We start from the raw sequence: 15,699 nt of genomic DNA on the forward strand, positions 1-15,699 counted from the left end.
TTGTACAAATGACACCAAGGCTTTCCAGACAAGTAGACTAGGAACATTGCTGTCGTACTGATAACAGGTAGTTCTGCATTTGAATTCCTCTACATGAGGAAACTAGCAAAGATAAGTGCCGGTGGAAATGTTTTCTTTGAAACAAAAATACAGCTTGATGTACAACTACAATTCCTCCAAAACAAACCTCAAAGTAAAAAGCATCTTTGTAAATATCAAGCAAGAAGCGGATTATTTGAAGATACAGAAATACATTTGATCTCATTTTCTTAAGGTAGAGTCAGAGCATGTTAAGAGCTGAAACTTTTAGTATAGAAATACACTCGTGACCCAGCGTTGTTAATGTTGTCAGTTCTTAAGGACGTACTTATAAAATGATTATTATTTTGTTTTTTATGTTTATTTTATTTTAATAGTGTTCAGTCTACTCTAAGTATTTTGTATTTTAATAATTAGAATAATAGCTTTTTAAAAAAAGTTATTTTAAAACATCAAATAAAATATATGTTTATAAGTTTTTTTATGAGAAGGGTATTAAACATCTAGTTTCACTGAAGCTAAAATACCAGTGTTAATCCCGGCCCTGTAGTATGATAGAAATATACATGCTGAAATAGTGGTGTAGCCATTTTGTCCTAGTATTGCAATTGCAACCAGCGATGGTGTTGATTATGTAATAATGATAATAATAATAATATCAACAGAAGCAATAATAATGAACTAAAATTGAAGTTCTGGGCACAATGCCAAGTTGTCTACTTGCATTATCTCAAATAATTCTCACAACCCCATGAGGTGCCATTATCTGTGTTTTGCAGATAATGAAGGCTCAATAATAGAACTTACCCAAGGTCACATAGCTGAAGCGGCAGAGCCAGAACCTAGACCTTGGCTTCCCTGTCTTCAGAGTTCACCAGAGGACATATGTGAACAGTGATGATTTGAGAAAAAGTCAGCAGAAGTGGTAACTGGATGTGAGAGTCCAGGATAGTTTCTAGTTTAGACAACTGCATGAATGGCTGTGCCACACATGGAGACTTACTATTTTTTTTTTATCTATCTGGACTTAACTGTATTAGGCAGCTGTTGTTATATTTAATATTCTGGAAAATTTAGTATATGTTACTTGAAAGTTTTGAGTGTTTTTAGGGAAGGAGAAGAGTATTGTGTAGGTCTTCAATCGTGTATTCTTATTTTCTTCCTTAGAGACCTGTTAAAGTTTTTGCTTTCTTGGGCTAATTTTATTTATAATTTAAGTTAAATTTTATGTGTTATTCAAGTTGTCTAAATAAATTAAAATAGAATACAATATTCTCATAATTTTAAAGAATTTCTTTTAGTTTTCCATTTGTGCAAGTTTGTTGTGACAAATTCTTTCAAGTGTCATTTATTAGAAAAGGTCTATTTCACTTTCATTCTTGGAAAATATTCTTGCTGGGTTTGGAAGCATAGAAATCTAGCCTGGCATTTTATTTTCCTGAGTACATTGTTGGTGTAGAGGTGTCAGTCTATTGCTTCTTTGAAGGTAATCTGGCTTTTAAAAATTACTTTTTTTTTTTAATTAAAAAAAAAATTTTTTTTAATTATTTTTAAGATTTTGGGCCTTGTCTTTGACTTTTACAGTTTCAAAGTGATGTGTGCAGGTATGATTTCTCTATATTTATCTTGCTTGCGGTTTAGAGTGCTCTTGAATCTGTAGATTCATGCATTTCATTCATTTTTAACAATTTTTAGACCTTATCTCCTTACATATTGCCTCTGCCCCATTGTGTATCTTTCCACCTTCTTTGTTTTGTTACTTTCTGGATGTTGTATCCTTTGGTCTCCTAATACTTCATTCTGTGTTGTTTTCATCTGACTTATTCTCTCTCTCTCTCTGTTTCTCTCTTTCTCTCTTCATTTCTCTCTCTCTCTTCTTTCCTTTGCTTTTTTTTTTTTTTTTCCCTGAGACAGGGTCTTGCTCAGTCATCCAGGCTGATAATAGCTCGCTATAGCCTCAACCACCTGGGCTCAAGCAGTCCTTTTGCCTCAGCCTCCCAAGTAGCTGGAACTAAAGGCATGCACCACTGCACCCAGATTATATTTGTTTTTTGTTTTTGTTTTTGTTTAGAGACAAAGTCTTGCTATATTCTTCAGCCTGGTCTTGAACTTCTGGCCTCAAGCAGTCTTCCTGCCTCAACCTCCTGAGTAGCTAGGAGTGGCAACCTCTGTGAGCCACTGCACCTAGCAACTGTCTTTTTCAGTTGTTCTAATCTAAATTTAAATCTATCTTAGTTCTATTACGGTATTTTTTTCAATTCTATAATTTTTATTTGGCTTTTCAAATATGCTGTGTCTCTTTATACTTCCAGTTTTCTGAAATTTTCAGTATTCTTGTCCTTAAGTAAACACATCAAAAGTCTTTGTGTATTCATTCCAATATATTGGACCCCTGTAAATCTGTTTATAATGTTGGTTCTTTCATGTTTAATTCTTTTCTCAGGTGCCTGGTTATCTTTGAATATATGATGGACATTTTATTTTAAAAATTATAGAAATGTTTTAAGCCTAAGTTGACAATATCTTCCTTCAAAGAAGATTTCAGTTTTCTTCTGCCAGGCTTCTAGGAGAACTGACAATCTAAGATTCATCTTAATTGAGTTTTGGAGTGTGAGATTTTTGGGGCCATTGAAAGTGAGTTGCAGTTTTCGTGAGGCTTGATCTTTATGCAATTTTCCCTCATTCCTAGAATGAAGCCCTTTAGGTTCTCAGCTGAAAACTTGCAGGTTTTAATGCAGACTCCATGCATGGCATACCCTGGATTCCGTCATTTGTACCTTTAGCTCCTTTAGATTGTCAGAACTGCCCAGCCTTTTAGCTGCTCTTTTGAATAGACAAACCCTCCCTAATCAAAAGGAGCCCCAAATACTGATCTCCCCTTTTTGGACTTTTATCCTCTCCTGGATCTTGGCTCGGTAACTTTTCACTATCTTTTTATTGCTTAATTGCCTTCAAGCTGATCAGGTTTATATTTTGTCTAGGTAATCTGTTGTCCTGAGAGGAGGATCATCTGAATTACCTAATTAATTCTTAACTACTATAAGTCCCTTATAAAAGTTCTTTATACATTATCATATTAACCCTTGCCTTACATGTTGCAGATACTTTCTCAGTTTCTCACTTGCTTTTTAAAATGAAAATTACATACACACACTCTCTCACACAGACACACTCCTTAGTTTTAATGTATTCAAATTGCTTTGCTTGCTTTTTTGCTTAGAAGGCGTAATCCCAGCCCAAGGTGAGCTAAATATTTATTCCTATTTTCTTCTTCTTTTTGTGGTTTTATTTCTTACATTGAATTATTGAACTTTTTGGTACATGGCGTTTGCTTAAGATCTGCTTCTACTTTATCATCCAGTGTATGATGAAGATTTGGGAATCTCTTTTCCCCAAAATTTTGAAATATGGCACCTTTTTCATTTACTAAGCACATATATACATATATATACATATATACATATATATATACATATATATACATATATACATATATACATACATATATACATATATATACATATATACATATATACATACATATATATACGTATATATACATATATATGATAGGGCCTTTTTATGGATTTTTGGTTTATCCATTGATCTGATCTTGAGAAAATATTGTCTTAACCATTTAATATATTTTCCATGAAGTTGTCTTTACATAATTTTCTTTCAGCATTTTATTGTTCAATTTAGAATGATTATTTTCTCAAATGAAGATTGGAGGCATGTTAACATTTCTTAAAAGAGTAAAATTTTTTATTGTTTGAAATTTTATAAAACTTGGATATTTGCAAATTGACGTATTCAAAATACGATTTTTTGTCCAGGGGGATGGTGTGTTTCTTTATTATGTAAGCCACTTTTAAACAAAAACTCATACTGAAAACTTAAAAATTTTCTGTATGTTTAGAATTTTCTGTGCGAAATTATTTCATGGCATTTTAATATTTTTATTAATGTTAGTCAAAGAATATTTTCTATTGTATTTTCTAACTAATCATTTATGGCATAAGGAAAAAGACTGATATTTGTGTGTTTCTGTACTGAACTCTTCTGTTAGGTATAATAGATTTTCAGTGATTTCCTGTGGGTTCTCTAGGAGACCATTTTATTATCAGGAAATAATGCTATTTTCCTTCTTACCATCATTTATATTTCATTGATTTTTATTCTTTCATTGTGTTAGTTGAACAGTCTACAAAGTGATTAAAAATAAGTGGCTATTGCAGGAATCCTCTTATTATCCCAGACCTCAGAAGGAAATTTTTCTAGGATCTAGCTTTGAGTATTACATATCATTGGCATAAGAGAGATTCTTTATCGTATTTTCTTAGTTTGCTAGTTTTATTTTGATTTTTCTAATTTCTCTTGTGACTTTCTGTTTGACCCCTGGGCTGTTCAGAATTGTATTGATAACTTTCTAAATATTTGGAGGTTTTTCAGGTATCTTTCTGCTATTTGTTTCTAGTTTAATTTTGTTGTGTTCAGGGAACATACTTTCTATGTCCTCTTAACTTTTTTGAACTGCATACTTTGTTTTAAAATTTAAATAGCCAATAGGCACTGTACCTAGTGGCTCCTTGAATATGCATACCTTGGAGATGCCATGGGTTCAGTTCTAGACCACTGCAGTAAAGCAAATACTGCAATAAAACAGGTTAGGTGAATTTTTTTTTATTTCCCAGTGCATATCAGAGTTACGTTTACACTATACTGTAGTCTGTGTAAGTGTGCAGATGAGCATTGGCTTTCATAGCATTATGTCTAATAAAACAATGTGAATACCTTAATTTAAAAAATATTGCCAAAAATGTGAATGATCATCTGAGTCTTTATCCAGTCATAATCTTTTTGCTGGTAGAGGGTCTTGTCTCAATGCAGATTGCTGCTGACTGATCAGGGTAGTGGTGGCTAAAGGTTGGGTGGCTGTTGCCATTTCTTTTTACTTTTTATTTTTTATTTTTATTTTTACCTGTTTTTGAGATGGAGTCTTGCTCTGTCGCCCAGGCTGGAGTGCAGGGGCGCTATCTCGGCTCACTGCAAGCTCCGCCTCCCAGGTTCATGCCATTCTCCTGCCTCAGCCTCCCGAGTACCTGGGGCTACAGGTGCCAGCCACCACGCCTGGCTAATTTATTTGTATTTTTTTTTAGTAGAGACGGGGTTTCACCATGTTAGCCAGCATGGTCTTGTGATCCACCCGCCTCGGCCTCCCAAAGTGCTGGGATTACAGGCCTGAGCCACCGCGCCCGTCCGCCATTTCTTAAAGCAGTGAAGTTTGCCACGTTGACTTTTACTTTCATGAAAGATTTCTTTGTAGCATACGATGGTGTTTGATAGCATTTCACCCAGAGTGAAACTTCTTTCAAAATTGGAGTCAGTCCTCTCAAAGTCTGCCACTGCTTTATCAATTGTGTTTATGTAGTACTCTAAATCCTTTGTTGTCATTTCAGCAGCGTTTACAGCATCTTCACCAGAAATAGATTTCATCTCAAGAAACCACTTTCCTTGCTCATCCATAGAAGCATCTCCTTATCCATTCAAGCCTTATCGTGAGATTGCAGCTGCTCAGTCACATCTTCAAGCTCCACTTTAATTCTGGTTCTCTTGCTGTTTCCACCACATCTGCAAGGACTTCCTCCACTGAAGTCTTGAATCCCTCAAAGTCATCCTTGAGGACTGGAATCTGCTTCTTCCAAACTCCTGTTAATATTGCCATTTTGACCTCCTCTCATCAATCATGAATGCTTTTAATGGCATTTAGAATGGTGAATCCTTTCAAGAAGGCTTTCAATTTACTTTGCCCAGCTCCATCAGAGGAATCATTGTCTATGACAGCTATCACCTTATGAAACGAATTTCTTAAATAGTAAGCCTTGAAAGTAAAAATTACTCCTTGATCCGTGGGCTGAAAAATGAACGTTGTATTACTAGGCATGAAAACAACATTCGTCTTCTTATACATCTCCATCAGAGCTCTTGAATGACAAAGTTTATTATCAATGAGCAGTGATATTTTAAAAGAAATCTTTTTTTTTTTTGAGTAATCACTCTCAATATTGGGCTTAAAATATTCAGTAAACCATGCTATAAACAGATGTGCTGTCATCCAGGCTTTGTTGTTCCATCTGTACAGCACAGGCAGAGTAGATTTAGCATGATTCTTAAGGGTCTTACGGATTTTCAGAATAGTAGATGAGCATTTGCTTCAACCTAAAGCCACCAGCTGTATTAGCCCTTAACAAGAGAGTCAGCCTGTCCTTTGAAGCTTTGAAGCCAGGCATTGAGTTCTCCTCTCTAGTATGAAAACCCTGGATGGCATCTTCTTCCAATAAAAGGCTGGTTTATCTACATAGAAAATCTGTTATTTTCTGTATCCACCTTCCTCAGTTATCTTAGTGAAATCTTCTGGATAACTTGCTGCAGCTTCTACATTAACACCTGCTGCTTCACCTTGCCCTTTTATGTTATGGAGATGGCCTCTTTCCTTAAATCTCTTGAGCCAACCTCTGCTAGCTGTCAGCCTTTCTTCTGCAGCTTCCTCACTTGTTTCAGCCTTCATAGCATTGAAGAGAGTTAGGACCTTTCTCTGGATTAGGCTTTGGCTTAAGGGATGTTGTGTCTGGTTTCGTCTTCTGTCCAAACCACTAAAATTTTCTTCATATCAGCAATAAGACTGTTGTGCTTTCTTGTCGTTCAGGTGTTCCCTGGAGTAGCACTTTTAATTTCCTTCAATAACTTTTCCTTTGCATTCACAACTTGGCTTACTGGCACAAGCATCCTAGCCTTCAGCCTATCTCAGCTTTCAACATGCCTTCTTCAGTAAGCTTAATCATTTCTAGCTTTTGGCTTAAAGCTAGAGACATGAAACTCTTCCTTTCACTTGAACACTTAGAGGCCCTTGTAGGCTTATTAACTGGCATAATTTTAACATTGTTGTGTCTTGGGTAATAGGCAGGTCCAAGGAGAGGCAGAGAGACTGGGGAATGGCCGGTTGATGGAGCAGTGAGAACACACACACAACATTTATTAAGTTCATTGTGTTACATGGGCACAATTAATGCAGCCCCAAAACAATTACAACAGTAAAAACAAAGATCACTGATCAAAGATCACCATGACAGATATAATAATAATGCAAAAGTTTGAAATATTGCAAGAATTAGACAAAATATGTCACACACCAGAAGTGAGTGCATATGTTTGGAGAAATGGTGCCAAGATAGACTTGCTCCATGCAGAGTTGCCACAAACACTTAATGTAAAAAGCACAATATCTGTGAAGCTCAACAAAACAAGGTATACCTGTATTCATTTTCTTTTGCTGTGTAACAAATTGCTACAAACTTAGCAGTTGACACAGTACTTACTGTCTTGTGGTTCTGTAGGTCAGAAGCCTGACACAGGACCTGGCTGTAATGATGATGTTAGCAGGTCTGTCTTCTGGAGGCTCCAGGGGAAAGTCTGTTTTCCCGCTTATTCAGGTTACTGGCAGAATTTAGTCCTGTAACTGTAGTCATCATGTTCCTGTGAGCTGTCAGCTGAAGTCCATTCCCAGCTTTTAGAGGCTACCATGTTCTTTGGATGGGAGCTCTCTTTCTCCATCTTGAAAGCCGGCAGTGGCAGGTCAGGTCTCATTTCCTGTCTCTCTGCTGCCTGTTCGGTTGTTCAATACCTCTGACTTCAGCCAGAAGAGATTCTCCATTGTTGTGGGATTGTGTAATTAAATTTGAAAGAGTCCTGCAATAACCGAGGATAATCTCCCCATCTCAAAATACATAACCTTATCACATTTGCATCGTCCCCTTTGCCACATTCAGAAACATTTACAGGTTCCAGAGGTTGGGGTGTGGCCATTTTACAGGGCCATTGTTTCACCTGCCGTGCTGCCATATTAGACAATACAACTTTACACTGTATTATCTTTTAAACTGGTGAAATTTTGAAGTGATAAAATTCTTAAAGTTCTTTTTAGAATTTTATTATTGTCATTTTCAGAGCTCTTCATTTATATGTATAGATCCACATTTAAGTTTTAACATTTCAGTATAGGCCTGAAGACAATGAATTCTCTCAGCTTTTGTTTTTCTGAAAAAAATCTTTCTGTGGCCTTCATTTTCGAAAGCTAAATTATTTCTCAATATGAAATTCTGAGTTGGACATTTTTTTCTTTCAGTAGTGTAAGAATATCACACCATGGTTTCTGTTGAGAAGTCTGCTTTAATTTTTATCTTTTATTCTTTGTGTATAATGTTTTTCTACCCTCTGGCTGCTTTCAGGATTTTCTCTTTATCTTTGGTTTTCAGAAGTTTGAATATATTGTCTGAATTCTTTTTCTCCCTTTTCTTCTTTTTCTCACATTTTTTCTTTATGCTTATTCTTTCGTATCATATTCTTAATCATCCTTGTTATGGGTTATTTAGACTTTTTGGATGTATGGTTTGTTGTTTTCATTATTTGGGGAAAATTCTTGACCATTATTTTTTTCATATATTTCTACTACCCTGTTTATTCTTCCTTTTCCCGCCGGTTCCTTGTGCTTATGGCGGGGACTGGGACTCTGGGGGCTTTTCTCAGTGCTAGTGCCCCTGCTCAGCTTGCAGCCTTCTGCGCCATGGGCTGGGGGAGTCCCTGCCCACCTCCTCACTGCCCCCCCCAGCAGTGGGCTGCTGCTTCCCCCACAGGGCTGGGCTTCTGGATGGGGTGGGGAGGGGAGGGTCGCTCCATCTCCTGGTCCAGCCTCAGTCTTGGCGGTCCCTGTGTTTCCAGCCCCTCCCCCATGGCAAGGGACTGAAATTTTATTGGTGTGGGATTTTGGTCTCAGGACAGTTTCCTGCCTCCCCTGGGGTAGAGGGTGTCCTCCTCTGTTCGTCTCCTGGCTGCAGGGTGTTTCTGTCTGCTGCCCTTTCCCTATCAGCTTAAAGCCCAAGGCTTTGCTCAGAGGGAGGAAGCTCTCAGGGAGGGTTGGCTTCATGCCTGTCCACTCTGCTTACACGCTTGGGACACTTCTCTGGCCTCATGTCTTGCCCCTCATGTGAGCACCTAGTGTGGGCCCATGTTAAAGAGCCTATAAGTGGGTGTGGACTCCTTCAGCCCATCCTAATTCAAAGGCAGAAGATACACATGTAAACAGGCAAACAGGGCATTCTAGATGATGACTGGAAAGAGGAAAGAATTGAGGAAGGGCGGGGTGGGCAGGACAGGGACACCGACCTTAGGGAGAGTTGAGGAACAGCCTGGAGGGAACACTGGCGTGGTGAGTTGAAGGTTGAAAATGACCCTGTCATCTGAAGAGTTGGGTGTAGGGAGGGCTTTTCACGCTGAGGAGATGACAAGTACAAATCCCAGGGGCAGGAACGAGATGGAGCAGTTCGAGGAGGAGAAAGTTTACCACAGGATGAAGCGGAGTGAGTCAGGGGAAATAGTGTAGAGGGAGGTTGGAGAGTTGTGAGTCAGATGACCCTGCAGTCTTTTGGCCTGTTAAGATGCTTGAATTACATTGCATGAGGAATGGGAAGAACTTGGTGATGATCTGAATGTAGCTTCCTTTTGCTTGCTAAGTGAATTCCAGTCTCTTCTGCTTTGTGTTCAAGGCCTAGAGTAACCTGGTTCTAGAATACCTTTTCCATCCTATCTCCCACTCCACTTATAGATGAACAACAAGGTTGGCTTCCTGCTCTTAGGTGAGTCTTATGCATTTTCCTGCTCAAGTACTGGAAAGTACTTGTCCCTCTCTGCCTGTCACTATAGGCTCTAGTCAGATGTGCTGCTGCCACGAAACTTCTCCCAGGCATTTCATTACCTCCATCTTCATCAGTTGCTCCCACATCTATGTGGTAGCTTCTTGAGTATACCTATTTATCACACATTATTTGTTAAATTTGTTTGATTAATTTTTTAGTTTTTTTATTTAATTTTTCTGTCTTGTATCTTTAGTCTGGTTCTCTCTGCCAACTTTCACTACCTGTTTATAATCACACTCAACCCTCCCATATCCTAAAGAAGCCTTCCCTTGCCCTCCTTTCCCCTGACTCTGACGTCTTGTCTTTCTCTTTTACTTTACAGCCATGTCCCCCGCGCCTGTGCGGGCCCTGTGCGTCCTCGTGCCCTCCCTCACTCCTTACTGGTGTATGACAGGGTTTTTACCTCCAGAACCCGCTGACACTGCTTCCAGAGATAATGATGTCTTCCTAGTCCCAGTGACCACCAAGCCCAGGGACCTCTTGTTAATTTTCATCTGTGCATCTGAATGTGATATTCAACACTATTGGCCACATCTTCCTTTTTAAAAGTTTCTAAACCTCCACTTCCTGGCCGTTTCACTATTACATGTTTTGTCTCATCTTTCCGATTTCCCCTTGTTTCTTTTTGTTTCTAGCTCACCCCTAAGTGTGTAGGGATTACCCATTCTTCTCATGTCAGACCTTCCCTCTCCACAGCATATTCTCTTTGGCTTATCATTTATGTCCTTTTACAAAAACAGCTCTCACTGCATATTCCCAGATCTGTGCCTCTAGCCCAGACCTCTCTCTAGAGGAAAAAAAAGAGAATGTGCACGTATACTTAATGTATCATAATTTTCATATTGCTATGTAATCTTTGTAATTATTTTAAATGGATGTATAATGTTATGTTAAGTGGCTGTGCCATAATTAGCCTAACAATTTTCCTATTGAAAATTTCTTGTCCTGAATTTCCAGCTACAGTTTACAATTCTATGCATGTATATTGAGTTTAAGATTGAGTGGAATGGAAAGTGAATGGATTTTTTTCTCTTCCAAACTAGCTGAGTGCTCAGATGAGAAACCTCAGCAGAATCTTTGGCAAACCTTTCTCAAGCTTTCTTATTTTGAATCAGATAAGAGGTCCACTGTCACTGCCTGAGTTCAGGGTAGCATTTTAACTCTTGCACAAACTACTGAAAAAAGCTTCTGAATGGTCTCCCTGTCTGATCTCTGGACCTTCTGGCCGAGCATGATCTCAATTATTAGAGAACAGGTACTACTTGCGTTCCTAAGGCCCAAAAGAGATCTGAAGTTTTTCAGCTGACATGTCTCTGAGTAAATCTGAAAAGAGATTTATTTGGAGGTTCACCTTCAATCAAGACAGGATTTTAAACACACTCTGAGTTGTGATTTATCATCCCTACTACTTATCATAAGAATATTCTTTACTACACCTTATCGGCAACTAAGATGCACTCTTGAGCCTTTTAATCTGTTACTCTCTAGAAGTAATCCTGAAAAACAGCTGACAGTGATATTTCAAACTCGTTGGTGCTCTTCTTCAAAGAAACATAGAAGCCCTAATAAATAGATTTGTGCCTTGGAAAATAAAGTGTCAGTGACTTCACATAGAACCCAGGAATCTTGGCTGGGCGCGGTGGCTCACGCTTGTAATCCCAGCACTTTGGGAGGCTGAGGCGGGCGGATCACGAGGTCAGGAGATCGAGACCATGGTGAAACCCCGTCTCTACTAAAAATACAAAAAATTAGCCGGGCGTGGTGGCGGGCGCCTGTAGTCCCAGCTACTTGGAGAGGCTGAGGCAGGAGAATGGCGTGAACTGGGGAGGCGGAGCTTGCAGTGAGCCGAGACTGCGCCACTGCACTCCAGCCTGGGTGACAGAGCGAGACTCCATCTCAGAAAGAACCCAGGAATCTTAACTTATACTTCCCCAACTATTCTTTTTTTTTTTTTTTTTTTTAACCAAGTGGCCCCTGTGGTCTTTCTAAGCTGTTCTTGACTCCCTAGCTGATGAAGAGTGCTGGCTTTTCTTTCGAAGCCCAGGTCAGTGGTCTGACAGGGGCAGTGCTGCTGATTTTGGTCCCTCTCCTGAGTGTGCTTTGTATCTGTTATATGAAGTCGTGTTTGGATTTTTGATGTGTTGATATCTCAGAGTTTCTACCTGATTTTCAGTCATTACCGGTAGCACACTGACAAGTGGGAGAATACAGCTTTCAGTGGCCGCCTGACTCCTATTTTGAATCTTTCTCTTCCCTTCCCAATCTGACTAAGTTCTCCCTGTGTAAGGAGAGAGGGTTGTGTTTCAATGCTGGTGTACACCAAGTATGTCAAAACTTAGTAATGGTAAAAACAAACATTCAAAATGACAACATTTCTGGAATCAGGGTGGTGAATAGAAACCAGTGTACTTCCTCTGAGGCAGAGGCTCGGCGGGGAGCACTTGTTGGTGGGGTTGGTGGGGAGTGATCACATTGCATAGGCTCCATGTGAATCCTTGGGCTGCCTTCCACTGCTTGGTCTTTCTCTTTGTTTCCTCTAATGCATTTTATATTTAATTCACCTTAACAACAAATTGCCTTTAAAATGATGGAAAAGCACAAGTGCTAATGGTGAACAGCTGTCTTCTCCTTCTCTTCATACCAATTTTATTTCTGCTTTGAAGCACTATGGTCTGTGCATCCTCTTGACTATGTTGTAGATATAACCACAAGGTGTGATGATTGTGCTCTTTTCTATAGATAAGAGGACAAGAGAAAATAACTCCAGTCACTCTTTAATAGATAGATTTAAAATTAATCAAGATGAGGGTAAGTTTAAGAAACTATTCCAGGTATTTCATTTTCTGAAAACCCAAGGGTCTGCTGCCTTCCACTCTAGGGCCTTGGTTCTCAAGAGAAGGTATTTGTCTATAATTCCTAGCCTGATGGTTTAGCTGCCCACTTAGAGCTGTTTAGCCCCAGATCTTGAGAATCAAGGGGTAGAGAGTGAAAAATCTATGAAGAGGCAGGCACCTTGCTTTCACTTCCACCTCTAAAGTGATAGTGCAGTATTATTCTCACATATGCCTGCCATTGTCCCTCTGTTTGCATCTCTCTCATCCCCTCCACTAGCCTCTCCCCTCCTTACAATAAAAAAAAAGTCCTTGAATTTACACTGATCCAAGGTCCAGGGTCATCTCACTACCTCCTCCCCTCCCAAGCACCAGTGGTAGAGTGGGCTTTATCCCTTGAACAAGGACAGTGAACCTGTTAAAGAAGATCCAACAAAATCCAGAAGAATGAACACAACTCAAAAAAGACTGTCAGGAGTATGTTCTCAGCTGAGTGCTGAGTGAGATCACCGTTCCCCATGATCTCAGGCAGTAGAAGAGCCTTGAGAACGTGGAAGACAGGCTCGAATTCTGCCTTAAAGGAGATATTACTCCAGAAACACAAGTGTTTTTAAGTGCAGAACTAAAGATCATAAATGTATTTAAGCAAGAGCTCAAACTTAATATGAGACAATAAAAAGATGAAATGGGAAATATGGAACTAAGGGAATAAAATGAGAACAAAATACTATTAGTCCAAAACTAATGAATAAATATGAAACAGTAAAGAACTTAATGGTGTGACAATTCAGTTATCAACATAAGAGAAAAGCTTTAGAAAATTGTAGAGAAAACAAAAGGTAAAAACCTGAAGAGAGGAAGGCAATTTAAATTATCATTAGGGTGATCCAGAAAAAACATAATTGATGTCCCTAAAGAAAAGAACTTTATTCCAAAAAAAAGTTGACCAGAAAACGTATATGAAGATATCATAGAAGAAAAGTTTTCTGAGTTGTAAACCAAATTGCCAGAAAACACAGGAGTATGCAAAGTTTTGAAGGGAATAGCACCAGTCAAGTGTTAAAATTAAATAGAGAACTAAGTATAAACAATGATACAGATAAAATGTAAGTGTTATAAGCTTTGACAAATGAGAGAGGAGTCTGTCTATGTCTAAAATCAAAACATGTAGTTCAAAAATTCTGTTAAACATATCTGTTTTTCCAATTCTTAACTCCCAGTAGATTTTTAGGAAATAGTTTTTCTTATAAAGAAATATGGATCTTAAGTTTAGCAATTCCTTTATCTTAACTTCAATGTCATTTTCTTTTAAGTACAAGGTTACAGTTTTTGTTGTTGTTTAAATCACATACAGTATTTCTGGGTTGAATTTTTGCATTTTTCTTTGGAGTATAAGACGTTTAATTTTGAATAACATAACTTTATCTAAAAAATAAAAGTTTATCTTAAAATGTTTGTGCAGCAGAGCAAAACAGGCATACCTGCCCTAGCCAAGACTCTGGTTGAATAGGTCCTGGATGGGGCCTGACTTGGGTAGATTATTTTTTAAGTCCATGGTGTTTCAGCTCTGCTAGCTTCTCATCCAAGTGGTTTCTCATCTCTGTTTTTGTATGTATTTTAATAGCCTACTGGCTTTCACCTTTATGACAGCCACATCTAGCTTTTGGAAGTGGATAGAGAGACTACTCAGCCCAGGTTGATGAGCATCATTTTTCACTTTGCCTGCTTGTCTGATAGAGTTAATGAGAGTCAAAAAGTACATCATTGACTTTCTTACATTCATCTTAATAAGGGAAAACCAGTGGGAAAACATCATTTCATGAATGAGTGGATTGGATAATAAAAAAAATTTGTTCAACATTTTGTAAAAGTGAATAATACTGATACTTTTTTCTCTTGTTCTTTAGCTCAAATATTTTAGTTATGAGACCCCCCTTTTGTTTTTTTTTTTTTACTATGGTGGGTAAATATATCTTTAATGGAATAGTATGCATTTTTTTCATTAAACTATGATATGAGAGCATATAAACTGATGTCACAATATTACTAGAATATTTCTAATGTAAATTTTATCCTCAATAAGTAGTTATTACAGTGTAGACATTTTGGTCTAATATGAACTTCAGATATGTACATTACAACAGCTATTTGAAAATAGTGGAGAATTAAGTAGTTGGCTTTCTACAAATAGAGTAATATACGGTTGAATATTTTTTGTTCATATGCCCAACAATCCAACAAATGGAAACCAAACTAAATCATGGCAGGTAATTGTTGCTCAAAAATACAGTAGTTGATAGATTCTGGGCACTGTCACTTAAATACTGATTTTTTCCAACACAACTAGAAATTAAGGTGATTTCATTTCTCTTGCAATAAGTTTTACCTTCTTTCTGCCTATCTCCCTACCTGCCTACCTGCCCTACCTATTGCTAATGACAAAGAAACATAGCCATTGAATATTTTGTTGAGTTAAAATGGTGATTTTTTTTAAACCAAGGCCCATTACAACCTTATGACTTTTTAATTTTGTTGGTAAGAAACCACAAATAAGTGGATTATTTTAGTTTCATAATTTTCTGTTCATTGATATAATTGCTATATCAGCAATACTTCATGGCTGTCCTGACTGTGGTCTGCTCTAGAAATTATATTAGCAGCCCCCTTTCTCATGAAAATAATCAGTTTTGCATACTTAGAAATTTGCCGACAAGTTTGTTTTAAAAGAACCTTAATGAGATAAGACAGTCAAATACTCAGCATTAAAGGGTTGAATTTTCTTTTTGGCCAGCCTTCTCAGACTGTTGTGTAGACAGAGTCCTCAGGTATTGCTACCAAGCCAATCTAGGTCCATTTGTCTGCACACAATGAAAAGCCAAACACTGAATCACTGGATTTTTATGGAGAGAAAGGTTAATGGCAAGGCAGCCATGCAGGAGATGGGCTCAATTCTGTCTTCCCTTACCAGCTTAAAGCAGTATATAAAAGGAGGAGATGCTGGAGGAGGGGTTTTGGGGTTGGTTAATGATTGTTGGAAAGGGAGGGGAGGTTTGGAAAGTCCCTTGAGCAGGCACAGTTCT

General features: G+C 38.1%; 1 protein-coding gene across 4 annotated transcripts in view; it reads left to right on the forward strand.

Moving 5' to 3' along the window:
- The window catches only part of HIVEP1 (HIVEP zinc finger 1), a 151,703-nt gene that overhangs the window by 90,689 nt on the left and 45,315 nt on the right, over positions 1–15,699 (forward strand). The window lies entirely within an intron of this gene.

Source organism: Nomascus leucogenys, chromosome 8, assembly GCF_006542625.1.
Source record: "Nomascus leucogenys isolate Asia chromosome 8, Asia_NLE_v1, whole genome shotgun sequence".
Taxonomy (NCBI): domain Eukaryota; kingdom Metazoa; phylum Chordata; class Mammalia; order Primates; family Hylobatidae; genus Nomascus; species Nomascus leucogenys.